Source organism: Tamandua tetradactyla, chromosome 5, assembly GCF_023851605.1.
Source record: "Tamandua tetradactyla isolate mTamTet1 chromosome 5, mTamTet1.pri, whole genome shotgun sequence".
In the NCBI taxonomy this organism is placed as follows: Eukaryota; Metazoa; Chordata; class Mammalia; order Pilosa; family Myrmecophagidae; genus Tamandua; species Tamandua tetradactyla.
The window spans coordinates 117,343,352-117,370,219 of NC_135331.1; the positions used below are offsets into that span (position 1 = coordinate 117,343,352).

Below are 26,868 nucleotides of genomic sequence, written 5' to 3' on the forward strand. Positions count from 1 at the left end.
TTTTTATATATTGTGGATCCTAGATTCCTGTAAGATATATTGTAGCGCGAAAACCAGGAACGAGGCCACAGGCCTCCAGGAACATTTCACGAAGTTAGAACAGGCTGAGACTAAGGATCCATAGTTTCAGGAAGCAGGTTTTATTTGCTATGGCCATAGGGTTCAGGCAGTAACCTCTGAAAGTCTGAGCCCCAAACAAAAGGCAACCTTAGCTTTTATAGACTGTGTGACATGTTAAAGACAAGGTAAACAACTGGCTGATTTAAGTTGAGAATGGCCCAGAGCTGAACCATTGAGGGGCCCCCACCCCAGGAATGTCTTCTCTTGCCTACGTGCATCTTCACCAGTTCCTGAAGGCTAAGGGAGGAGGTTTCTATCCCAGGAAATGTGCCTTATCTCACTTGCCTGCAAGGAGAGGGGGTTTGGGGATTTTCCACAGAGAGCACAGCTAAACCAGAAAGAGGGGGAGGCCTGCCTGCTACAATATAGTTTAAAGAGATTTTCTCCCAATCTGTGGGTTGTCTTCGCACTTTCTTGATGATACCCACTGAGTGCATAAACATTTTGCATTTTGATAAAGCACAATTATTCTTCTGTCATGAGTGCCTTTGGTGTTATGACTAAGAAACCATTGCATAATCTTGTCTCCTTACAATCCTGATTGTTTCTATTAAGTGCTACAAATTATAGATGAGATATAGAGAAAAAATTTGAGATTTTGGAAAGTGTTATTCCTCAGAGAGGATTTAGTTTGTTTGTTTTTTACAGGCAACTAGGTTAGGGTCATTGATTAGTTCAGATCATCTTAATCCACTCGAGGATTGTTATGATTTAAAGCTGGGCTTCTTTCCCTTTGAGGGCTGATCCATTCCTGGCTCATTCTTATTTCTTTGTTGAGCCCTTTATATTTCTTATTGAAAGCTTGGGGTGTTTACCAGGGCCCCTTCTCTTTAGTGTTCTTTAGAGTCCAATTTTTGTCTCCTCCTTACCTGCGAGTCTTTTTGAAGTTCAGCTCAGCCTCTCATATGTTAACCATACTGTCAACATTAAGAAATGCTTGTAGGGAAAAGAGACCCCAAATACTCACATCTCTGGGTATATTTCCATTCCTACTCTCTGGGCATCATGTGCCCAGTGCCTTCACACCAGTGTTTCTTTTTTTTTTCTGATGTTTTTCTTATTTTTCTAGCTGCTTACAAGAGAGTGATTTTCCTACTCACTTAGGCTAGGATTGTTAGAAATACAACCTTTATATCAAATTTAAGATAAAAAAACTTCTAAGAAATCTCTTGTTTTTTGAGTATAGTTCATTCTACCACATTGTCACAGGAATTTTTTAATTTCCTTTTTTGCTGTGGATTTTTCCACACTTCTGAGACAACTGGAGAATTATTGGAATGCACTTTGAGGAAAATGAAGATAGCTGGAGATAGCTATAGCTGTAGAAAGATAGGTGAAGGAGAGAGTATTTGGGGACAGCAATAATTTTCTCCTTAAAACTAGAGGAGGTTCAATAAATGTCATATTATTTAGTTTTCCTTCTGAGGGGTTGGTTGTGAAATCAAATCTCAGTGATTTTTATATCGTCCCTCCTTAGTATGGCATGAGCCTCTAAGGAAGATTCCAATAGGATTTTCAGTGATGTTAGAAATGATAAACTCCATGCTGTTCAATATAGTAGCTGTTAGTTACATGTGGCCATTGAACACTTGAAATGTGACTAGTGTGACTGAGGAACCAAATTTTTAATGCTATCTGATTTTAATTAATTACATTTTTAAAAAATAGCTATGTATGGCTAGTGACTACCATGTTAGACAATACAGCTCCACCAGACTTTATCTGCTTTCTCTCATTGCTTTGTTAGTTTATGTGATCTGTTTGAGAGTGAGTTCTCTGATGGCAGCAGCCACTTTCTTTTTGTCTAATTTTGAAATAATGTCTTCTGCATGGTTCCAAAACATGATGCTGAGTGCCAGACAGCCACACATTCACATTGCCTGAAGGCTCTGCCATTTCTGGAGGGCTGCAACAGAGTGGATGCTAACAAACTCGGGAAACCTAACCCACTCCAAGACAGTTTACTTCTACACATTTAATACAAAATACACTTGCCCTCCTCTATTTAACTACTATAGCTGCTAACTGCTTCATTTATAAATACAAAGTCCTCTATCTTGGGGCAAGGGAAACCCATATCTTTAAGACCCAAAGCCTGGCTCCTTATTTGGGGGGAATGGATATGGGAACACCATATATATATATACATATTTTTTTTTTTTTCTTTTTTTCAGTTAAAGCTCAAAACCATGAAAACAGAGTTAATTTCTCAGGCTTGCTTATCTTGCTACATGCCACTCAATGTCACTTTAAAAAAAGCAGGACTAACCAATGAATGAGGAAAATCATTTGTATTCTATACTCTATGCTCCTGTTTATAAATGCTAGGAATGGTCTTGCTATATTGCCAAGCACATGGTAAAGGAGAAAATGCTTAGAAATATTGTTTGCAGGCCTGAATTTTACATTTCTGGGAACCAAATGTAAAGCAATAACTGTGTAATAATTTGTGAATTATTTTAGCAGTCGAGCAACATTTGTGTATAAGCAAATATGAAACATAGGGCGATAGTAACATAAACGATCATAAAGATTCAATGATAACTGCCTTAAAATATCCTTGTTTCCATGGCAATTCTAGAGTAATTATCTTATATCCCAGTAAACATATAAATTCTGGTTTAGTTACTGAATATTCTGATTATATGTGTGTGTCTTGTTTTAATAAAAACAACCTACTTATTTTTTTATGTTGGCGAAAGCACTGTCATATGATTATTACAGCTTACCTTGTATACTTGGCTAAACAGCTTTTGCAAATTAGCCAAGTAGAATTTATTTTAAATGTTGTTTGTGACTTGTGACGTATAACAGAAAGCAAAAAGTAAACACAAGCCAGAGTAATATTTGCTGTTGAAATTATGTTGCATGCATGGGGTAAAAAACATGTTGTGGAATAAATAATATTAATCACAATTAACATGCAAAAAGGAGAAATCACAAAAATGACTTGACCACAAACAAAAAAATATGACTTCATCTTTGGTAACCATTTAAAAAGAAGGTTAAGTTGAAATATGTAATTTCTTCACTGCTGTAGCGATGATGCCTCATTTAATATATATTAAAGACTTCAATACTTATTTTGAATTAAATAGGGTTCAGTGCAAATAAATAAATAAGTTATGAGAGTCCGAAAATAATGTGATTTAAAGTATTTGAAATTTATCAAGTGTTAAGAATGCAGTTAATTTTTTTAGTCCATAGGGTCTTTACTGTATATAGATGCTTATTGTACTACACATTTAAAAAGTAGACATTTTTAGAATAGAAGCCAGAAACCCTATTTTCTAATTCTTATTCTATAACTTATCAGCCTTGAGACCATGGAAAACCTGTTGATATGTGTTCTAGTTTGCAAGCTTGTGGAATGTGATATGCCAGAAATGGAAAGGCTTTTAAAAAGGGGAACTTATTAAGTTGCAGTGTACAGTTCTAAGGCCGTGAAAATGTCCAATATTAAAAGAAGGCTATAGAAATGTCCAATCTAAGGCATCCAGGGAAAATACCTTGGTTCAAGAAGGCTGAGAATGTTCAGCTGTTTCTCTCAACTGGAAAGGCACATGGAGAACATGGCGATGTCTGCTAGTTTTCTCTCCAGGCTTCTTGTTTCATGAAGCTCCACCAGGGGCATTTCTTTCTTCACTTCCAAAAATCTCTGCTGCATGGGCTCTGATGGCTCTAAAGCTTTTCAAAATGGTTCCTTCTTAAAAGAATCCAGTAAGCAACCCCATCTTGAATGGGTAGAGACACATCTCAAAAGAAACCATTTAATCAAAAGTTACCACCCACGATTGGGTGGGTTGCATCTCCAAGAATAATCAAAAAGCTCCCACCCAGCAATATTGAATGAGGATTAAATATCATGGCTTTTCTGGGGTACACCACATATTCAAGCCGGTACAATATCTCAGAGTCATAGTTTATTTTACTGCTTATGAAATTCCAGTAAGTTCCATTCTGTCTGCCTTATAACCACTAGTAATGTTCAAATGGCACTGCTATCATATAGGAATTTGTGATGCATTTTGATTAAAGAGTCACTGAATAATCAAATCATGTCTGATGTCAAGGCAAAAGAAATGTATTCCATTTCAAAGAGGCCTTGGGATAGGGACTACATACAATAAAGATGAAATTATCATTATCTATTCATTTCATTCAGAAAGTGTGTACTGCCCAAATAGGTATAAAAACTTTAGTAACTGTCTAAATATGAATATCAAAAAGCCATATCTCGACAGAATTCCTTCCAAGTATTATTAGAGAAGAGTCTGGTATGGAAATGACGACGATGCTGTAAAATAATGTGTTACAGGATGTTGTGGGAATGACCGTAACGGGATTAAGAGAAGGCTCAGTTGAAATCGATTAGCTTGCATGTAATAGAAAAAGGGGCTACCCAGAGACAGGATTATTTCTCTCTCCCAAATAAGAACTCCAGAAGCAGGCAGTACTCAGCTGCTTTGGCAGTTTCATGGCCATCCAGGACACAGGCTCCTTTAACCTTTTGTCTCTACTACCTTCACTTAGTTTTATCTCTCTGTTGCTGACATTGCACTAGTATGGAACCTTTGTTACCACTGATGAAAGAAAATCAAAACTGCACTATAAACTGTAATCCATAGCTTATATTTGGTGTCTTACCCCCATATATTGCCCTATTATTAACACCTTGCATTGGTATGGCATATTTACTATAACCCATAAAATAATATTTTTGTGCTTGTACTATTAACTACAGCCCATCATCTACAATAGGGTTCATTGTGTTAAACAGGCCTATTTTATCTTTTTTTTTGTATGCTATATGACAGGGTCACATTTCATTATTTTTCCATGTGAGTATCCTGTTATTGCAGCACCATTTGTTGAATTTTGTTTGTTTGTTTGTTTGTTTTTGTATGGCTTGCTTGTTTGTTTGTTTTTGGGAAGTGCATGGACTGGATATCAAATCCAGGTCTCCTGCATGGCTGGCAAGAATTCCACCACTGAACTACCCTTGCACCCCCCCATGTTCTAGCTTTTAATTTTTATTCCAGTAACATACACATGACCTAAAAGTTCATCCTTATAACCACATTCACATATAGAATTCAGTGCTGTAATTGCACTCACAGTATTGTGCTACCATCACCACCATTCATTCCCAAAACTTTACAATCAGCCTGGAAAGAAATTCTGTACAAATTAAGCATTAACTCTACATTCTTTACCATCAACCCAGCCCTGGTAAACTGGATTCTGGATTCCAACTCGATGATTTTGCTTTTTCTAATTATTTCATAATTCTTTCATGTGTGGCTTAGTTCATTTGGCATAATGTATTCAAGTTTCATCCATGTTGTATCAAGGCTTCACTCCTTTTTATGAATGAATAATGTTCCATTGTATGTATATACTGCATTTAATTTATCCATTCATCAGTTGATGGACATTTGGTTTGCTTCATCTTTTGGCAAATATGAATAATGCAACTGTGAATGTCAGTGTGCAGATATCTGTCAGGCCCCACTTTCAATTTTTTGGGTATATACCCAGTAGAGGGATTGCTAGAACATATGGTAATTCTATACTTAGGAATTTCTGAGGAATGACCAAACTCTCTTCCACAGCAGCTCTACTGTTTTACATTCCTACCAGTAGTGACTGATTCTCCAAATCCTCTCAAACACTTGCAATATTCTGTTTAAGAGTAGACATTCTAGATGTGAAAGGCATCTCATTATGGTTTTGATTTGCATTTCCCTAATAGCTAGTGATGAGCATTATCATGTGCTTTTTAGCTGTTTGTGTATCATCTTTGAAGAAATATCTATTCAAATCTTTTGCCCACTTTTAATTTGGGCTCTTTGTCTTTTTACTGTTGAATTGTAGGATTTCTTTATATATTCTGGATATTAAATTCTTATGGGATATGTGGTTTCCAAATATGTTTTCCCATTAATTAGGTTGTCTTTTAATTTTCATGATAAAGTCATTTCTTGCACAGAAATTTTCAACTTTGATGTGGTCCCATTTATTTATTCTTTCTTGTGTTGCTTGTACTTTGGGTGTAAAGTCTAAGAAGCCATTGTCTAATACAGGACCATGCAGATGCTTCTGTAGTTTCTTCAAGGAATTTTATAGTTCTCATTCTTATATTTAGGTATTTAATCCATTTTGACTTAATTTTTGTTGATGGTGTGAAAAAGGGATCCTCCTTAATTCTTTTGCATATGGATATCCAGTTTTCCCTGTACCATTTGTTGAGGAGACTATTCTTTCACAAGTGAGTGAACTTGGCAGCCTTGTCAAAGTAAATATCTATACTTCTTATTTACTAATTTGGATGAATTTTATTTCTTTTTCTTACCAAACTGCTCAGGTTGGAAATTCCAACACAATGTTGAATTGCAGTGATGACAGTGGGCTTGTTCTTGATCTGTCTTGTTCCAGATCTTAGAGGGAAAACTTTTAGTGTTTCACCATTCAAACATGTGATGTTTGCTGTGTTACTACAGCCATTTGTCATATCTTTTTTGTGTCTCTCTCTTTTCCTTTATTGCAACCTTCTTTTCTATATAGTTGATCTTTTGTGATGTGTCTAACTGGTCCTTTTTCTCATTTCTGTTTCTGTATATTTTTAAAATACTTTTTTTGTAGTTACCCTGTGGTTTATATTACGTAACTTATATTCATAACATAATTTGAAAAGATTCCAACTTGGCTTCACTAGCATTCTGTTCCCACATCTCTCTGTTTCCTCTTTTTGTGTTATTTCGTCCACCTTACCAATTTACATTTTGATTATCCATTATCAGGAAATATGTCTTTTTCTTGTTCAATTGTATTCTGACTCCTATAGGAACTAAAGAGTATAGTTGTTTATTGAAAATGCAGTTTGTTTTAGTTATCCTTACTGAAGTTCTTCATTTGTTCTCATTACTCCAAGCCACTCTTTCCTGTCTTTTCCTCAATCTGCAGATCTCTATTAATTCTTGTCTGATCTTTTGTTGATTAAACGTCTCAGTGTCTGTTTATCTCTGAATATTTAAACTCCTCATTTTTGAAGGACAGTTTTGCTGGATGAGGAATTTTTGGCTAGCAGTTTTTCTATTTCATTATCTTAAATATATCGTCCCACTGCCTTCTTGCCTCCATGGTTTCTAATGAAAAATCGGCCCTTAGTCTTATTGATTTTGTATGTGATGAATCACTTTTCTCCTGCTGCTTTCAGAATTCTCTCTTTCTCTTTGGCATTTTCTTGGACAAGTATATTGATGTCTTTCACAAGATTTGGGAAATTTGGGGCCATTATTTCTTCAAATATTCTTTCTGCCTTATTTCTCTTCTCTTCTCCCTTTGTGAAACCCATAACACATATGTCTGTGCATTGCATGCTGTCAAAAATCTGTGAAACACTGTTCGATTTTTTCTATTCTTTTCTCTATCTCTTCTTCTGACTGTATGGTTTCGAGTGTCCTGTCTTCTAGTTTGTTGAACTCCACTGTTGTGTGCCTCTAGTAATTTTTAGTCTCTATTATTGTGCCTTTCATCCTCATAATTTCTATGTTTCTTTATATACTTTCAAATTCTTCTTTATTCTCACACATTGTCTTCATAATATCTGTTAATTCTTTATCCATATTTTCCTTCATCTCCCTTAATTGATTTAGGAGATCTGTTTGAACTCCTTTGGTTAGTTGTTCCAAACACTGTGTCTCTTCTGAAGTTTTCATTTCTTCCTTTGATTGAGCCATATCTTCCTGATTCTTAGTACGGCTTATAAATTTTTACTGATATCTGGGCATCTGATGATCTTGGTGAGTTAACTCTGAATGTCTGTTGTTACTCCTTCTTTTCTAGGAGCTTATTGTTGATTGGCTTTATGCTAAGGCTCTACTTTATCTCCTGGTGCAATTTATTGTGGAGCTTTAGATTAAAGTGTGTTTAACTATTTTCTCACATCTGATTCTTGTTCTGGATGTGCAGTATGATTTTTAAGATTGCTCTGTTGTGCAATTGTTTCACCACCAGGAGAAAGCTTCCCTTCCTCTGTTCCTTCTCTGGGAATCTTTATCTGTTTTGTTTAGTTTTCTGAGAATTTTCTCACCAGCTCCTACGATTTGTTTAAATTCTCTCCCTTACTCAGGGCCCCCTTTTCCTCATACTCTACAGTTCTGGGACATGTCCTGTCTAACAGCAGTTAATTTCCCACCCCTCTCCCCCACTCTTTTTTTCTGTGAGGCTTTTCTACCTCTGGTTTCTGCTCTGTTCATGTAATCCCACCCCAGGTAGCCAGTTAGGGTTAATCCAGAAAGAAGGGTTACTACAAGGAAGTCTGCTTGCATTTAGATGATCCAGCCAACAGAAACTGGATTGAGTCAGTGTACCTCTTGCCAACAGTTCTGCTCAGGTCTCTCTCTCTCTCTTTCTTTTTTTCCTTGCAGCCCCATTTGTATGCAGCATATAGTATGACTCAGCAGTTTATGTTCCACACCGGATCTCTGTAAACTTGGATTCCTGTGCCTAGATATGCATGGTCCATGCCTGGATATGTGTGCTGTTCTAATCTGCTGCTGGGAGTGGCTCTATAATCTGCAGGGGGAACCTAGGCCCTGCTTTTCTTTGTGACTCCCAAACTATGCTGGACGAATGGAGTGGGAGGGCTCTGGACTGACAGGTCAGGGTCAGAAACTTCTTACCTGATCATAGAGATTATTTTTCTTTTTCTTCAGTTCAGCATTTGAGGATTCCTTCTCCAATTTCTGTCATCCTTCAGAGTTCTAAGCAAGTGGGATTTGTCCTTATATTAGCTGATTCTGAAGGAAGTTTTTTTCCAGTGGATGTCTTACATTGCCATTTGACTAACTTCATTCCATTAGTGTTTGTTGTATGGCAACTATAAAACTCTAGGACTAGTTTTTAGGCATTTGGGTGAACTGACAATGAAGAAACTTCAAGTACTTTTTGTGGGAGTGCATGAAATGGAAAAAATAAAAAAGAAGATGGAGGCAGAAGATGGAAAGGAACTTGTTTGGAAAGAAGAATATTATTCTTATCCATTATGTCCCATTCACAATCTATGTCTTCAGTTATAATTTTAACAGGCCATTTATGCAAAGGAATATATAGTTTCCTCTTTATCAAAAGACCTAACCTTATTATTACCAACCACAGTTGCAAGTCTTCTCTTCTAGGATAAATTATTTAACTATCTGGAGCATCATTTTTTTAAATATATAAAATGGGAATAATGTTCTCCACTTTTCTACTTTATTACCAACGCTTATTTTGTAATAAATGGATCCACATGCAAGGCACAATATTATATATACTTGTATTAGGTTGAACCAAATGAAATTGTAACTTCTGTAGGTCAAAAATTTGAATATATCTCAGAGGTTTCAATTTTTTATGATCACAATGGAATAAAACAATACATGAAAAAAAGAAAATAAAAATATTGAGTGGTTGCCTTCAAGAGTTTGCATGGTTTATTTTCCTTATAGAGTGTTTCTCTACCTTGCATTATATTTATTTTAAAAGTAGAATGTGCATTAATTATTTTGACAACTAGAAGAGAACTTTTAGAGAAAATATCATGCTCTTTTAAATTTAAGGGCATTGCACACTTGCATGTGGAAAAGCGTTTTGTGAAATGTAAGGTACTATACAATAATAATAGGTGGGTCACTTCTCAACTGAAATAACCTAACCAAAGTGTCCTACCCACGATAGGTCTATACAAACAGGAATGGATTAAAAGAACATGATCTGTTCTGGGGTATGTAACAGCATCAAACCATCACAATAGGCAAAGAACTTGAACAGACATTGGTCCAAAGGGGATATATAAATGGCCAGTAAGCATATGAGAAGATGCCCATCATCATTAGTAATTAGCAAATCAAATCACAATGAGATAATGCATCCTACCCACAAGGATGTCTATTATTAAAAAAAAAAAAGGAAAGAAAAGAAAAATGGAAAATAAGTGTTGGAGAGGATGTGGAGAAATTGGAATCCTTGTGCTTTGTTGGTGGAAACATAGTATAGCCCCTGTGGAAAGCAGTATAGTGATCCCTCAAAAAGTTTAATATAGAGTTACCATTTAACCAGCAATTCACCTACACAAAATACGTAGAAATAGCAACTTCACAGAGACTGAAGGCAGATTAGAGATTACCAGGGGGTATGAAGGGGAAATCAAGGATTTTTTGCTTGAAAAATAGCAAGGAATCAAGAAAACAAGAGCCGTTCTGGGTGGGCAGGTTAGCCTACCAGCCAGACACCGTCCCTTCCTTTCATTCTGCCCCCTCCCTCCTGTTCCTTCTCTCTCCCTCTCTCCCCCCACCCTCTTTCTTTGATTTTCTGTTTTCTATTGCATTAATTTCCACTCTGATCTTTATTATTTTCTTTGTTGAATTTACCTTGGGGTTTACTTTTCTCTTCCTTTCCTATTTTCTTAAAGTAAAAGTTAAAATGATTGATTTGAGACCTTTCTCCTTTGTTGGCTCATTAGCTATGATTCTTTGTGGTTTGTTTTCACATTTTTTAATTTAGTTTTTTATTTTAGTAGTTTCTTTATGACTTATGGTGCACATCTCTAACTTAGCACAGTCAACCTTCAAATGAAACTGTATCATTTCACATACAGAGTGGGAACCTTAAAAGCTTTTCTCCTCCTGACCTTTGTGCTCTTCTTGCTGAGTATTTTAATTTTACATGTTCTAACATCCAAATTGAATTATTACTTTTATTTAAGCAGTCAGTTATCTTTTAAGGAAATTTAATTAATAAGAAAAATATATATTTACTCATTCTCAGTGCTCTGATTGCCTGTGTGTAGAACCATATTTCTTTTTGGAATCCCTTTTCCTTGTACTATAAGGAATTCCTTGAAGATTTCTCATAAGGCAGGTCTGCTGTTGAGGAATTCCTTCACCTTTTGTACAGCTTAAAACTCTTATTTTTATTCAGTTTTTGAAAGATATTTTTGCTGATTATATGTTTGTAAAGTTTGTTTGTCAAGATTTACAGTATTTTTCGCTGATTATATAATTCTTTGTTGGCAGATATTTTTCTTCTTTAGTTTAAAGATGTTGCGACACTGTTTTCCTTCTTGCATTTCTAACAAGAAATCTGCTACCTTTTTAATCTTTGCTCTGCTGTATGTTAGATTACTTTTTCCTCTGGCTACCTTTTAAGATTTTCTGTTTATCGTTGTTTTGAAGTAATTTCAGTAAAATATGCCTTGGTCTTGCTTTCTCCTAGTTTATTATGTTTTAGGCGTTCACTGACATTCTCGGATTTGTACATTTACAGTTTTTACCGAATTTGGTTAAAAAAAAAATTGCTGCCTCTCTCTTCCTTCGGGGACTCCAATTACAAGTATATTAGGTTGCTTGAAATTATACCACAATTAACTCATGCTTTTTTCAGGTTTTTTCATCTTTTTTCTCTATGTGACTAATATTGAATAATAACTATTACTATGTCTTCAAGTTTGCTAATCTTTGTTGTGATTTCTAATCTGTCATTAAGCCCACCTGGTATATTTTTCATCTTACACATTGTGGTCTTACCTATAATATGTGTCTTTTTTACATCTTCCATGTCTCTATTACTTTCTGAAAATATGGAATAGCATTTTAATGTCTCTAACTGCTAATTATAACATCTGTGCCAGTTTGGGATCAATTTCAAGGTTGAGTTTTCTTCTCATTAAGTGCTCATATTTTCCTAATTCATTGTATTAATGGTAATTATTTTTTTCTTTTTTTAAATTAGAGAGTTGTAAGTTTACAGAAAAATCATACAAAATCTAGAGTTTTCCACTCATATATCAGTTTTCCTTATTATTATTAGAAGTTCCTATTATTATTAAAATTTAATAATTTTCAGTGGGATACCAACAACTGTAGATGTTACCATATGGATTTTGGATATTTTTAACTACTTTAAATATTCTTGAGCTTTGTTCTATGATGAAACTACTTGGCACATGTTTGCTACTTTCAGGTCTTGCTTTTGTAATTTGTGAAGTGGGTCTGGAACAGTGTTCTTTTGGTGCATTTTACACAATGTCCTATAGAATGTGAGTTTTTTCTCATTTAATGGTTGGTAAAAAGCACTATTTCAGGCCTTGTATGACTACTGGGCATTGTTTACCTCTAATCTTTTCTGTGTTTCTTTTCCTGGTATTGGTTAGTTTTTTTTCACGTGCATATGATGATCATTATTCATCTGGATACATAAGGGGAACGCTCTGAATATCTCCAAAATTACCCCTTCAGCATCTGTCTCTTTTCTGTTCTGAGAACTCAGCTGCCTTGATCTCCCTTGAATCACTGCGCTATCCTCTCATTCTCTAATCCTCTCATCCTCTCATCCTCTCAGATTCCACTTGGTTCTCCTGGGTTCTGCTTCCCTGGAGACTCGCAAGGCTGTGAGCTGTGGCAATTGTAAGACTCATCTCATGTGTTTCCATCTCTCAAGATTTGCTTCCTTATTGACCAATGTTCAGGCTCTTGTAAACCATTGTTTCATGTATCTTGTACATTTTTTTGATGGTTTCAGTTATGAGGGTACATCTGGACCCTATTTTTCCATCTCATCCAGAAAGCTACTCCTTTTCATTAACATCCCTACTTACCAACTTTATCTAATTGCTTACCTCCTACTAATGCTACCTAGACCACCACAACCATCTATAATTACTGCTCTGCATTTCATCCAAAATATTATAGTATTTTAATATAATAACGCCATCTATCTGTCTACAAGGACTATAGTGATTTTTGTTTGTTCATTTTACATGAGCAGGCACTGGGAAGTGAACCCTGGTCTCTGGCATGGCAAGCGAAAACTCTGCCTGCTGAGCCACTGTGGCCCTACAAGGTATATACTGCTTTAGTAAGAATGAGACAGTTATGTTTTTACACATGTAGTCACATAATCTCTCTGCAAGTAATTTAGATGGCAGTTGTAAAGAGAAACTATAACCTTGAGAAGCAACCTTGGAATAAAAATAAAGTAAGTGATTGTAACTATTGTACAAAATTATATGTAAAGCATGAACTGTCCAAGTAATTTTCTTTGGGTTTACATTATCTTTCTTGGATGCAGTCTACTCAGCAGACCTGGGAAAATCAACCTGCTGAACGATCCAGTGCTCTCCTTTCAAAGTGGAAAATCAAGTCATAAAATGCCTTTTAATTGCAATGATAAGAAACATTTTTGTGGTCTTGAAGGTATCAGTGCACTGCTTCTACCCCACAGTTTCTGGGATTCCCTAGGGTCAGTTATAACAAGGGATGGGATCTATGGCTTTCAGCTAAAGGACCTCTCTTCAGTTGGATTATTGCCACTTTTTATTTGGCCAGTGCTATTTGCCTTGGTAGTAATTACAACAAACACTAATACTCATTCCTTTTTTTTTATGTATAACCTGATGTTTTAAGAGCTGTATAAGCATTATTTCATTTACTCCTTAGAAGCCTCCTTTTTTTTTTTTTTTTTGGTATAGTAGAAGCCTCATTTTGAAGTTAAGAAAACAGTCTCAGAGATGATGATTGACTTACCTAGGATAATTCATAGTTGGTAAGAACTTAACCTAAGTTTATTTGATTCCAGAGTACCTTTATAAAGCAGCTAAACATACTACTCTTAGGTACTATGAGAATAAATAGTATTGGTAACAACTCACATTGTTTTTATTTTGTCTGACTTACTATTCTGTATATTGCAGATATTAACTCATTTAATCATTAGAACTCTCTTTGAATATGAGATAGGTTCTAATATTGCTCTTATTTTGCAGGTCAGGAAACTAAGGTACAGATAGTGATACGCCTAGTAAATAGCAGAGCTGGGGTCAGAACCCCCCACAGTCTACCTTACAGGTTCATGATTTATCCTCAAAGCTATGCTGATCTTCACGTTATTATATATATATATATATATATATATATATATATATATATATATATTTATATTTACTATCACACAATTTGTTGGTTTTCAATCTAGTGTTCTCTGTCCTCCCAGGTTTTTGCAACCAATGACTGGTAAAAGAAAAGAGAGTTTTCATATGTTTCTATCCTTTTAGTTTATGTCTTGTCCTATTGACTTGTTTTGGAAATGGCCGTCATTTCAGTTCGGGTCACCTCTGATTCCTTTCAGCTTTGGTTCATTGGAGATGGTAGGCTGTTCTTTCCTGTTGTGTTGTTAACTGCTACTTTTGCCCTCAATTACTGCTAAGAGGAACTGAGACATGTTTTCCAAATGAACACACTCACATCATACACGTGCAATTCCTACTAGCAAGTCACAATGGTATATCAGGAAAGTGTACAAATGACAAATGTGTAAGAATGTATGTGTGTGTGTATGTAAAAACACCACTTTGAAATGTTATGACATTAGGAAGTGCTTTTGGATAAGCTAATTCTTGGAAAATATTTTATTTACCTTTGATCTAATTATCTTTGCTACTGAAATGTATTTATGCCTCAGCATCTTCATAATCTTTCTGGACCTATTTCCACCTGTCAGATGAGTGCAACATCTCTTTTCATGATCATTTACATTTATTTAAACTTTCCTTGTCTTTCTCATTAGAATCTAAGTCTCTGAAGGCAAAGAGCTTTTAAACTAGTGCAATAACACAAGTTCAAAGCAATCTTCAATTCACTTACTAAAGTCTAGGGGATTTTAATGTTTGTGGGGCTATGACTTTGATCTATTTGCAAAGAAACTTCTGACAATTCATTCTTCTCATACACTACTCTCCATCATGCCACAATTCTATCTGAAAAGCTTAGGATAGGATACTTTCTCTTATTGCTGTGTTTGGAGTGTGAAGGGTATCTACTATTATAAGTTAGAAATTCTACCTGTGTCATACGCTTTTCAACCTAAAGATGCTGTTGACATCCAGAAAGTATTCCTCCTAAAATGAACTTATAAAAGTTAAGTCACTTCAGTCTGATTCCAAACACTCACAATATAGGGTCCCAATTAGCTCCCTTAGCCTTAAGACATGTTTAGGACCATCCATCAATTTTGTTCCAATATACAGATTTTTACATAGCTCCTCTCAACCAGAGAGTGTACAGAGAGAATGGAATTTTGGAAATCTAAAGTTTAAAGAGAATCTGCAACTTTTCTTAATTTAACTCCTTGCTCCCAATGGAAACAGTTCTAATCCTTACTAGATAACTGGATATGTAGTCTCTTTTTCAAGAGAAAGATACTAAACTATTGTAATACATGCTGATGTTTAGTAAAAAATCAGTTGCAGGGACATGCAAAAGTAGTTTAGTGGTAGAATTATTGCCTGCCATGTGGGAGACCCCCTACCTCCCCCCCCAGAAAAAGATTCAACAAATGGTGCTGTAATAACAGGATACTCACATAGAAAAAGAATGAAATGTGACCCCCGCCATACAGCACACACACACACACAAAAGCTCAATTGCAGGCTTTACAGTGAAGAAACACACAGCAAGCGCTACAAAGCCAGGCAACCAAGGTTAACATCAGCAGTGAAATATGTTGACCACATGCACACTTGATATGAAATGATGAGAATGGGACTTTACTTTCCAGTCTTCCTTCCCAGAGATCATAACCCTGGTCTAACTATGAAAAAACCATCAGACAAACCCAAATTGAGAGACAATTTACAAAATACCTGATGAGTAAAACCTGTCAAGGATGTCAGAAATAAGGAAAGTCTAAAAAACTGTCACAGCCCAGAAAGACCTAAGAGACATGAGGATTAAATGTAATGTGTTTTCCCAGATAGAATCCTGGAACTGCCTTAAGAAAAAGGTCATTAGAGAAAAACGAATGACACCTGAGTCAAGTGTAGATTTTAGTTATTAATAGTGCATTGATGGTGTTTCATTGTTGTAACAAATATGCTTTGCTAATAGTAATAATAGGGGATCCTGGGTATGGGGTATATGGAAAGCATTTGTTCTATATTTGCAACATTTTTTTTTTTTTGCATGGGCAGGCACCGGGAATCGAACCTGGGTCTCCGGCATGGCGGGCAAGAATTCTGCCTCTGAGCCTCCATCACATTACCCCTCTATTTGCAACTTTTATGTGAATCTAATACCATTAAAAATTAAAGTTTATTTAGATATAAAAAATATCATTCAACCACAAGAAAGTACTTTGTTTTTCCAGACTCAAGTATATCTTGATGTAAAGAGAAATGCAGGTTTGTCCTGCTTTACTGTAACAATCAAAGCTGTTACACTATTGTAGATTATGATAAATGTAAGTGTTTGAGATGGTTATTTTTCCAGTCTTTGAAATTCAGAAGATTTAATCAGCATCCCAGCTATTTAAAATGAAATCAATAGTTCCCTATCCTTCAGCAATTTCTGTTAAAAAGTATGAGTCTAGTTATAGTGAAAAATTTCTTGTTCATGCTCAATTTGTTGCAGAGAGAGTTAATATCAATGGGAAAGATAATTGCTTCCAAAATTTTGGAAACAATTTTGGTATGGTCATTTAACATAGTCCAGAAATTCTGACACTTCCTGAAGTGATCTGTCCTAAAAATAGGACACTAGTAATTTTTTGTATAACATTGATATGGCCATATTCCATCTTATACTCTAAACTGTCCGTTTAGAGCTTATGCCATTGTTCTTATACAGCCTTGTACAGAGAGCTATTTTCTACTTTGCTCACGTCTTATTCCAAGAATGCATATAGTTTTTGTTGCTGGATTGAAGAGTCAGCCTAAAAAATATCATTTTGAGACATCATTGTTTTTACACGTATCATGCAAAGTTAGTAATTGTATCTGTTATATTGTATGTATCTATTTCTATTTCATTTAATTTCTGGTATGGTCTTTTAAATTTTGTATCTCTAACAAATGAGTTAGTAGCACTTTCAGTACTTTGCATAAAAATTTCTGCTACTCAGAAATACATAAATCCATTTATTTGACCTTCATAATGAGGCAGAGTTGATACTGTAATGTTAATGAGCCAATTATTCTTATATAGAACATCAGTCATGAAGGCATAGTGTCTTCCTCCCTTTAATATGTACATTAATTAAAGATAATTTTTTTCTTTGCTATTTGCACTGATAGGTAATAATCAATGAGGGAAGGAATAATTAACATTCTAAACATCGCCTATGTAATATTGGGTCTGAAGTTCCAAAGTATGAATCTTTTGGTATAATATATACTTTCAGATTCGCCTACTGTAATTTTGTGTATATCTCTCTCTTTCCCTTTACTGTGGAGGCAGAAGCAATGGGCGTTGCTATGGCTATCTGTCAATTATTTGGAGAAGAAAATACGCTGAAAGCATTTCCAGAATCTGCCCTTGACTATTACCTTAAATATAACTCACTAGGTTAACCATGACATTTAATCATAAACTAATAGTTCAAAATTATTTATTAATTTTTCTTTCAAGTTGACCTCTGAATCTATCTCAGGGCACAGTAAAAACTGTTTTCTATTGATAGAAAGATATACATTCATGGATACACTTATGAGAACCCAGGTCCTTAATAATCTCCCCATTAACACAAGATGAATCTACTGCAGCAATGAGTCAGCCAACCCTATGGGTATGTAAAACTACGAATACATTTAATTAAACATTATTTGGCTTGTCTATAGAAACTTTTCATGTCAAACCTGAAGTGAATTTAATTATTACAGTTTTAAACATATTTACATGTCTCTATGTCTGTAATTGGAAGTAGATACACACATATATTGAAAAGAAAATATAGATGCATTTTGTCAAACTATAACTTGGTGTATCTGATATTGTAACTTAGAAGAAAGAAATAATTTTTCTAAAGTTGGCTGTCTTTTATGTTTAGCAAAATGCTTTGATGAGATAGCGGCTTGTGAAAAATGAGGTATAGGCATAGCTGGGAGAGCTAAGGAGAGAAACAAATATTAAATTGTTCTTTGTAATAAAATAAGACTTTTTGAATTCCCTGACAGCACATTGACCAAGGAGAATAGCGATGAGAGAGAGTCACTGAGAGAAAGGAGAAGAAAAGAGACCAACAACACAGGGAAAGCCAGAACTCTGTGGAGTGTGTGGCAAATGAGAATTGCTGAAGCCTGGCTTACACACATGAGTATGTCATTTCCCATAATAAATACTTGGTCATGCAGAGCTGTCATCTCTCCTTCCCTATCTCTACTTCGTAACTCCTCAAACTTCAGCTGTAGCCTGAGCAGGTGCACACTGAGGCCAGGGAATGAATCGATAAGGGCAGTGTCCAGGTTTGGGAAGACCCAGAGATGAGCAGCAGTGCCTGTCTTGGAGAGCGAGAGGACCCACAGACAAATCTGTTTAGGCAAAAGCAGGAATTCGGAGCTAGTAGTGTTTAGAAACCAATGGAATAGATTTCTCCTGTGGTTGAAACACATTTCATTTGAATGTTAAAGGACCCGGTATGTCAACTATATCCAGGTTACATATAGAACATATTTCATCCTCTGGATAAATGATATATCTGCTAGACTAAGTTTAGCAATAGCAACACCACCTTTCCAAAGACTATTTAAATGATTCATTGCGTGCTCTGACCCCCCAAAAGAAATGAGTTCTGGTTGTAAGAAAAACATTGCCCTACATGATAAAACCTCAAGTCATCTCCCTCGTCTACTACTGTAACTTCAGCTAAAGGGTTGCGTTTCTCTAAGGCCGCAGAAACATCCCAACAAATCTGGAAGGGAGTGTGTGCTATTGCGCAAAGACTCCCAAGGTGAGTGGAGGGAAGCTGGACACTTATTTTTATATTTCCATTTAAGAAAAATATTAACAGTGGCCTAAGATTACAGACTCTCTTCTTAAGATATAGAATGGAAAAGATGATTTGAGATCACAGTTGGAAATTAATCTCCATTAAAATCATACTTAGTCCTTGTCCCACGTGGTGGCTGGCACCAAAAGATTGTTAATACTGTTGAACAGGCCAGGTGCATGTTGCTATTTAAATTGATATGTTTTCATATTTATTTTTTTAAAATAATAACCAATTTTTGAAAAGCACAAGTTAGTATACACTGATTGCACTTGGGTAAAATCCACCCCCCCATCCCCCCTGCTTCAGAGTAACTGAATTTGGAGTTAAATTTCAGTTTCTCCTATCCAGAGTAAAATTTTAGAAATTAGGGGTTCATTTGGTTCATAAGCAACTTCTTTTAAGGTAGAAATGTATGGGGACCATCAGTCATTCATACTTTAGTATGAATTGTTTATTAATTTCCCTTTCTCCTAACATATAAGTACAATCAGCAACCATGAGTGATTGAGAATCTAAATGGGGCCAGAGAGATGGCTGTTTAATTTAAGGAAGAATCAATAATGATAGCAGCCCTGGCAGTGATTCTGTGGGTCCTCCCCACAGTGGGGAGTTGAAAAAGAAGAGAGCAAAATAAGAAGGTAACAAACATAAACTGTCTTTACAATTTCATCTCTAGTAAACTAAATACTTACAATGCTCAGGTATTAAGGTAAACATATAGATTTAACATAACCTGAGAAAATGTAAGGAAATGCATTCTTTGTTCCCCAACTAAAAGGAGTGTAATAAAAATTTAAAAATCTATTTCTGTCCAACACTCCTACATTAAAAAATAAATAAATGCACTATTCCTGTGTTTCTCTTCCCTCCAGACTCCTGCATCTTCCAACAGTAAATCATTAGCAACCTTATGAAATGCCACAGAGAATGGGTTTTTGTGGTAGAAAGATGAACATAAAAGGAGAAGCTGAGAGCAATCAAACACCCACTTAGGAAGCAGTTTTACCTATGGGAATCTTCATTGGGTGCCTTTATTTCATTTTGATTACTGCCTTTACTGTTTCCTGGAGAACAAAGCTCTGATTTCTAGAAGTTGGCTTTCTCTCCTGAGCACATAATTTCTGAGCCCACGGGTATCTTATAGACACTAACTACACTGATTCAATGGACTTCGACAATTTCGCGTTTCCTGATTTTTTTTCCAAGTGGATTCCAAAGATTTAGTACAGCTACTTTTTTTTTCAGAAATATATATAACCTAGTGGAAAAATAAATTTACATTGCTCTGTCTTGTAAAACACCTGTCTTCCAAGAGGCTCAACAGACTTTTTGATGCAAGTTACATTCATTTGGGGCCTCAATTACAGAGTAGATATAATATGTAAATTGATTCTCATTCTGGTGCCCGTCAGTAGGCACCGCAGAATTGTGGAACAAATCATATTAGTTTATGAGATAAGATATGTAAAAATACCGTAGATCATGAAGAGTACATATAATTGTCTATTCTTATCAGCCAATGCACCTCACTTTGCCTTATACTACCACCAGAATGCTTTATGGTAAGGGAAACGTTTTAACATAAATTGGGTACATGATGTGGTATATATATATATATATATATATATATAGAGAGAGAGAGAGAGAGAGAGAGAGAGAGAGAAACTATTTCTGGCACTGCACTAAATTAGGCATCCCATTTATTCTATCATTAATTGTTATTAATTAGATTTGACAAAGACCTTCAGGTATAGACTATCATTTAAGTTTTCTGAATCTCAGTTATCTTTTTTTTTTTTTTGCTAAGGGGAGTGACATAAAGAATGATTAGACTAAATAATTTCTAAAGTCCCTTCTAGAGCGATTACTTTATTATTTGAGAAATAACACAGGTTCCATATTAAGTAGTGAGCTTCCACAATAGAGTGTAAGTAGGTTTGGGGAAAATTTCCCCTATTATTTTAAGCACCTTGGCATTTCTCTTAGGTTATATGGCACATATTTTAGTCCAACTGCTTATTTATTTATAGAAACTAAATGTTTATGCAATTTGTTCATGATTACGTGGAAATGGATCACAGATTAAATTTCTTCACTGAATCTTTTCTTAACATCTTTGCATGTTTTATCAGGTCACAGTTCATTACAAGAAGCAGAACCACTCTAGAAATGTTAAGCAGAAAGGGAATTAGGTGCTTATGAAATCATTGGATGGACGGGCAGGGAGAAGCAGGGATTGTGCTGGGCCTCCAGTGTTAACTCTCAACACCAGAGACCGGGCCACCAGGGAAGGCACCCCTCCTGTCACAGGCAGAAGATCAGGAGGCCATCACGAGACCTCACTATTGAAGCTGTACTCCAGGAACTAGGAAGCTAAGTCAAGCCACCTGCTGCTACTGCTGCTGTCTCTGCTCTTGGTTCCCACCATCTGGTGCTGAACTTGGTCATCTGTCCAGTTGCCAACCCTGCTGGGAGCTGGACACTGGAATGCTACTGTTGGAGACCCCATGTCAGTATACCCTCGTTTAGCAACAGAAAACAGCCAAAAGGAACATGAAACTTGGCCTTTGTCTTATTTTCATTCTCCAAATCAGAGAAGAGGACATCTCATGGAAGGAATGTGATTCACTCCAGGTTCCTAGCTGCAAGGGAACCTGGAAAATGGCATTAATGTTTCCCAGTCTCTGCAGGACTTTAAGTGTGCTCCTGTGGTCCTCAGCAGCAGCACCAGCATTCTCTGAGAACGTGTGAGAAATGCTTTTTCTCATTTCCACCCTAGACTTATCAAATGAGAAACTGGGGATAGAGCCTAGAAGGATGTTGAGTGCCAATTGACCATATCCGAGAAATGTATCAAGAAGCACCTGCTTTAACACACAGGTGGCCTAGTAGTTTGAAGCTAAAAGAGGGAAGAAAGAACATAACAAAGAATGCTAAAAAATGTTTAAGACATTGACTTTTAAAGTTGTGCATTTATAAGAAAAGGGAGATTTTAGTATACTGCAATTAACCACTACTCTAAATTTATTACATCACTTTTTTACACTAGCATCTCTCTCTGTCTTACTATCTGTGTCTCCCTGCATTATTGCCGGAGATTGTCAATCTAATCTGAAAAGTTTGTACATCATTGTTATGCTTTATATTGGAAATTTTATTGCCATTAGAGATACTTAAATTCTTACACATAATATTGAATAAGTGCCTCATGATTTTTACCTGCATCTACTGTGTTCAAGAAATAGATTTTTATATTTTGTTTTTAATCTCTTGATTACAGCAATACCATCATTATTATGCCACTAGGTGGCATATACTGGTGTCAAATTTTAAGAGGTTAGCTCCCAAAACCTAGCAGAAGAAGCCAGAAAGCGTATTAGCTTTTATATACTTTTTTCTGGATTCTTTTTAATTACAGGCGTCTTTGCATTTTATGTTTCTTTTCCTGTTAAATTAGCACACTTTCTTGAAAAATTCTGTTTATTCTGAAAAGAGATTTTTGTTAGGCATGAATTTGGTTGATGTAATGTATGGCTTTCAAAGAAAATGAACTTACATTCTTAGAGACTGATTTATTTATATTTATTAGATTTTAGAATGTAAAAGTTGGCAAGAGTGAAAAATCAACTGAAATTTTCTACTTAAGGATACCATTAAGTCAATCCCCCACCCCATACTTTCCTTTTAATTCTGTTAAAGAAAGAACCCTTGATAATAAGTTTCCGGAATATTTCGATGCTTATACAGATACACACTTATATATTAAAACAATTGTACTATGTGATAGATATCATTATTCATTCACTTTTTAAAAATATCCACTGAATACTTTTTATGGATGAATGTACTTTTCCCAATTACCAACTCTACCTTGATTTCGGTAGTTAATCATGTGTTATTGCTGCATAATATTTTTATTATGCGAATGTACCACAATTCATGTATTCTACTATTACCATTTATGTTTATTTAAACCATTTTTTATTTGGCAACAATAATAAATTGAATGTTCTTGTATATGCATGTTTTTGTATCGTGCTTCCTATTTTTTAAAGCATCACATTTACAAAAAATATTAATAGATATTAATAAGTTATTTTCCAAAGAGGGTGTTCTGATTTAAATTTTCAATATCAGTAAATGTTTTGAAACTTTTATTATTAAAACATGTTTAAAATTAAATTTATGTTATTCTAATTTGCAATTCCTTAAAGGGTGAACAGCTAGTTTAAAAGTGTATTGGTGGGGTACAAGGGTAGGTCAGTGGTAGAATTCTCACCTGCTGTGCAGGAGACCCGGGTTCAATTCCTGGTCCATTCACGTCCCAAAATACAAACAAACAGGCAAAACAAACAAACAAAAATTCAACAAATGGTGCTGTAATAACAGGATACTCACACAGAAAAAACAACGAAATGTGGCCCGGCCATACAGTAAACAAACAAACAAAAAAGCGTATTGGTCATTACTGTGCTCCTCTCTGAATCATCTGTTTTTATCCATGACTCATTTTTTCTATTGCACTGTTTTTCTTTTCTTATTTATAAATATAAACACTTTGTATATTTGGAATATCAACTGATTGTTAGATGCATTGCAAATATTTCATTTCAGCATAGTTTTTAAGCATTATTTTTTGTTTTACATTTTATCCTGAGGAAGTTTTATCTTTTAGAAAGCCAAATTTATCAAAATATTTAATGGTTTTCATGCTTCATGCCTTGGTTAGGAAACTGTCCCCTCAGGATTACCTCAGGATTATTTTATTATTTGTACAATATTTAAATAATTGCAATTATTTATAGTTTGCTTCATATTTTATACCTTTAATATGCAATTAATTCATTTTAGTGGTGTACATTTCCTTATATAGACAATATCACTTGTTGAGTAATTATCTTTTGTTTAATTTGAAATGCCATTTTTATCATATATTAAATTCTCATATGCTGTTGTCCCTGCATCTTACAATTTTAGTCTATTCTACTTACCTATGTGATTCTTATACCAGACCATACTGCTTTAACGACAGAATATTTTGCGTGTGTACTTTATTTGAGACAATAAGAAAGGAGTGCTGAGAAAAGTAGGAATGCCTGTCGAGTTCATGGTCCACAATCACCACAGTTTGCTGCATGTTCCAGTCACGTGAAAATTCACATCAGAAGAAAACTGGAACAATTCTTTTAAGAAAACATAAGAAATGGGCAAGCCTCAGAAATTAGGACCATACATATTCAACATGTGGTTATTATGCTTGGTATAAAGCAAAAGTTTTCTATAATCAAATATATTCCACATTATTTTGTAACATCTGAACATAATAACTTATGAATAAAACCAGACAGTTGAATTTTTACAGAAGACTTTGATACCTTTTTCTTTCAAATGAGTTTAAACTAACTTTCAAAATAACCAGCTAAACTTCCTGGATGTAGGGACCTGTACAGGGTTCCCAGAATTGAAAAGCAACTGCTATTTTTTTTTCATAGAAAAATGAACAGACAAACCGACTGAGGAATACATATTTGAATGAGTCGCAATATACCCTTCGATTCATTAGGCATCATCATCACTGGTCCATGCTTTTCCCTCTTTTTTCTTTCTGTATATCACTTTAAGAACAATAAAACAAAGTATACCTGTTAAGAGATTGTTTACGTTAAGGATCTATTTGATCAAACAGTCCTGATCAAAAACACACTTAATGTGTTTTAGGTTTAAAAGCCTTAAAATTTTTTTTTTTTTCCAGACGATTATTCATTCCATGAATGACTTGGAATCATTCCAAATAAAGCTATACTTTTGGATAATCTAGTATTAGGGATCAGTAGTGTTTTCTAATACGAATCTATGACTTAAGTTTAAGATTGTATTTGTGTAGTATTTTAGTCTTGTCAATAGATACATCGGTTCTTAGGTAATTTGAAAGCATTATTTAAATAGAATTATGTTGTTGACATATTCTGTACTCAACGATGACATCATGAACTAATATTTGTATGAAAGAGAAACTACCTACCTATTAAGTCTCAAATTCCTTTGATTTAGTCCCCTTAACAGTGACTGGAGCTGTGATGCTTGTGGTAGGACTTTTGAGCTACTTGCCTATGCAAGTACAAGCTCAATTGCTTTCTAAAGAAATCCCAAAGAGCTGTTGCTCTGGGCTCACATTTCTAAATCTTACCTAATTATTAAAGATTTTCCAAATTAGTGTTCCTGGCCCTATAGATTATATACTAGTAAATAATAAATATGGCTGTATCCAGGGCAGTAGTTATACACACACCACCATGTCCTGAGAACAAATCAAGCAAGTTTGGTTTCAGAAGGCTGAATTAATTCTCTAGCTCAGACTATATCCAGCACAGTTAACTATTGTGGGGGTCAAAGAGCATTTCAAGGGTGTATATAATGAGTGTGGGGAGAGATGTGAACAAAAGAGAAGAATAAAACAAACACGCCCGAATGCACTACCCTAAGTAAGAAGGAGACTATTAATGATTGGACGCCTCCTCCTACGCCCTCAGCACCCTCATCACCCAGGCCCTCCGCTGCTGCCCACGCATGACAGACTATCTTAAATTTCGTCCCCTTGTGATGACTTTTAAACTGGCACACGAGTCGAACCATCTCATTCCCCCACTTGATAGCAATCTTTAAGAATTTTGTGCATACAGAAATTTCTAAAAAATGAATTCTCATTTTTTTCCAGTTATTTGTCCCAACATTTTTTTTGTAGGGGTCAATATAAATATTTATTAACCTTTGAGTAGATGGAGCATAAAAACTATGTATAAATGCTTGCTCCTAAATTCTTGGAAGTGTTTCTATTAGAATGTTTTCGATTTAACATTGGTTATATAGAAAGAATATGTTCAGCAGTTATCTTTTCAGGGAAAGCCTTAAAAAAATCAATAATATCTCAACTACCTGACTAAGAACGTGGAGTTGTCCTTGTTAAATTCCAAGCTGTTATTTAGTAGTGTTCAGTCTTATTAAGAACTAGTCAATAACAGTAACTTCTAACAAATGTGTATTGAGCACCCAAGGAATACGGGTACACTGCAGCCGGAGTTCTCTGGAGGACGAAGTAATTCTCTACAAAGCTCTCTAACTTTCTAATTATTCAATAAGATCATCACTTACCTCTGAAAAAGCTCAGAGTAAAATGATATTACCATAGATTTTTCAGAAAAGGAGGTTCTGGAGGGTAGAAATTCTAGAACAGGAAATTCTTTCTTGAGATAAAGATTTTCCTGCATTTGAAATATGCTTTCTTCTTCTTGTATCTGACACATTCTGCAATTTATAAAGAAACATTAACATAAATCCATCCGTAAAATAACTAATATTTTCATGTTCCAGTTCCATGGAAATGCTCGGTCAGTCGATGCAATGGGTAGCAACCAACCTATTGGGCTGCCATTACCTTTCCAATTACTTTATCCCAGAAACTTCTAATTTTATAGCATTCACAGATTTAGTCATGCTGACTTTTGCAATGATTATTTGCGGTTAATGATTTCTTCTTATTTTACATATATTATAATTTAGATTGGCAGTCTCATAATTAAAACTGATGAGACTAAGGAAATACTAATATGGCCTGCTTTCATTTTTTTATGCTGTATGGCAGGGGTCCCACTTCATTCCTTTTCCATGTGAGGATCATGTTATTGCAGCACCATTTGTTGAATTTGTGTTTGGTTGTTTTCTTCTTTCTTTGTTTACTTTTGTGTTTGTTTTGCGAAGTGCATGGGCCAGTAATCAAACCCGCATCTCCCGCATGGCAGGCGAGAATTCTACCACTAAACTACCCTCATTCAATAACCTCCTTATTGCCTGCTTTTTAAAAAATCAGAATATGGGATAAATTATTTCATTTAGTGGTTAAATGTAACTACCTCAATTACAAGAAAGATTTTGTAGCTTTTGCCTAAT

At 35.2% G+C, this 26,868-nt stretch overlaps 1 pseudogene; it reads right to left on the reverse strand.

The window, feature by feature from the left end:
• LOC143683303 (acidic leucine-rich nuclear phosphoprotein 32 family member E pseudogene) overlaps positions 1 to 26,868 on the reverse strand; it is a 37,396-nt pseudogene that overhangs the window by 7,901 nt on the left and 2,627 nt on the right.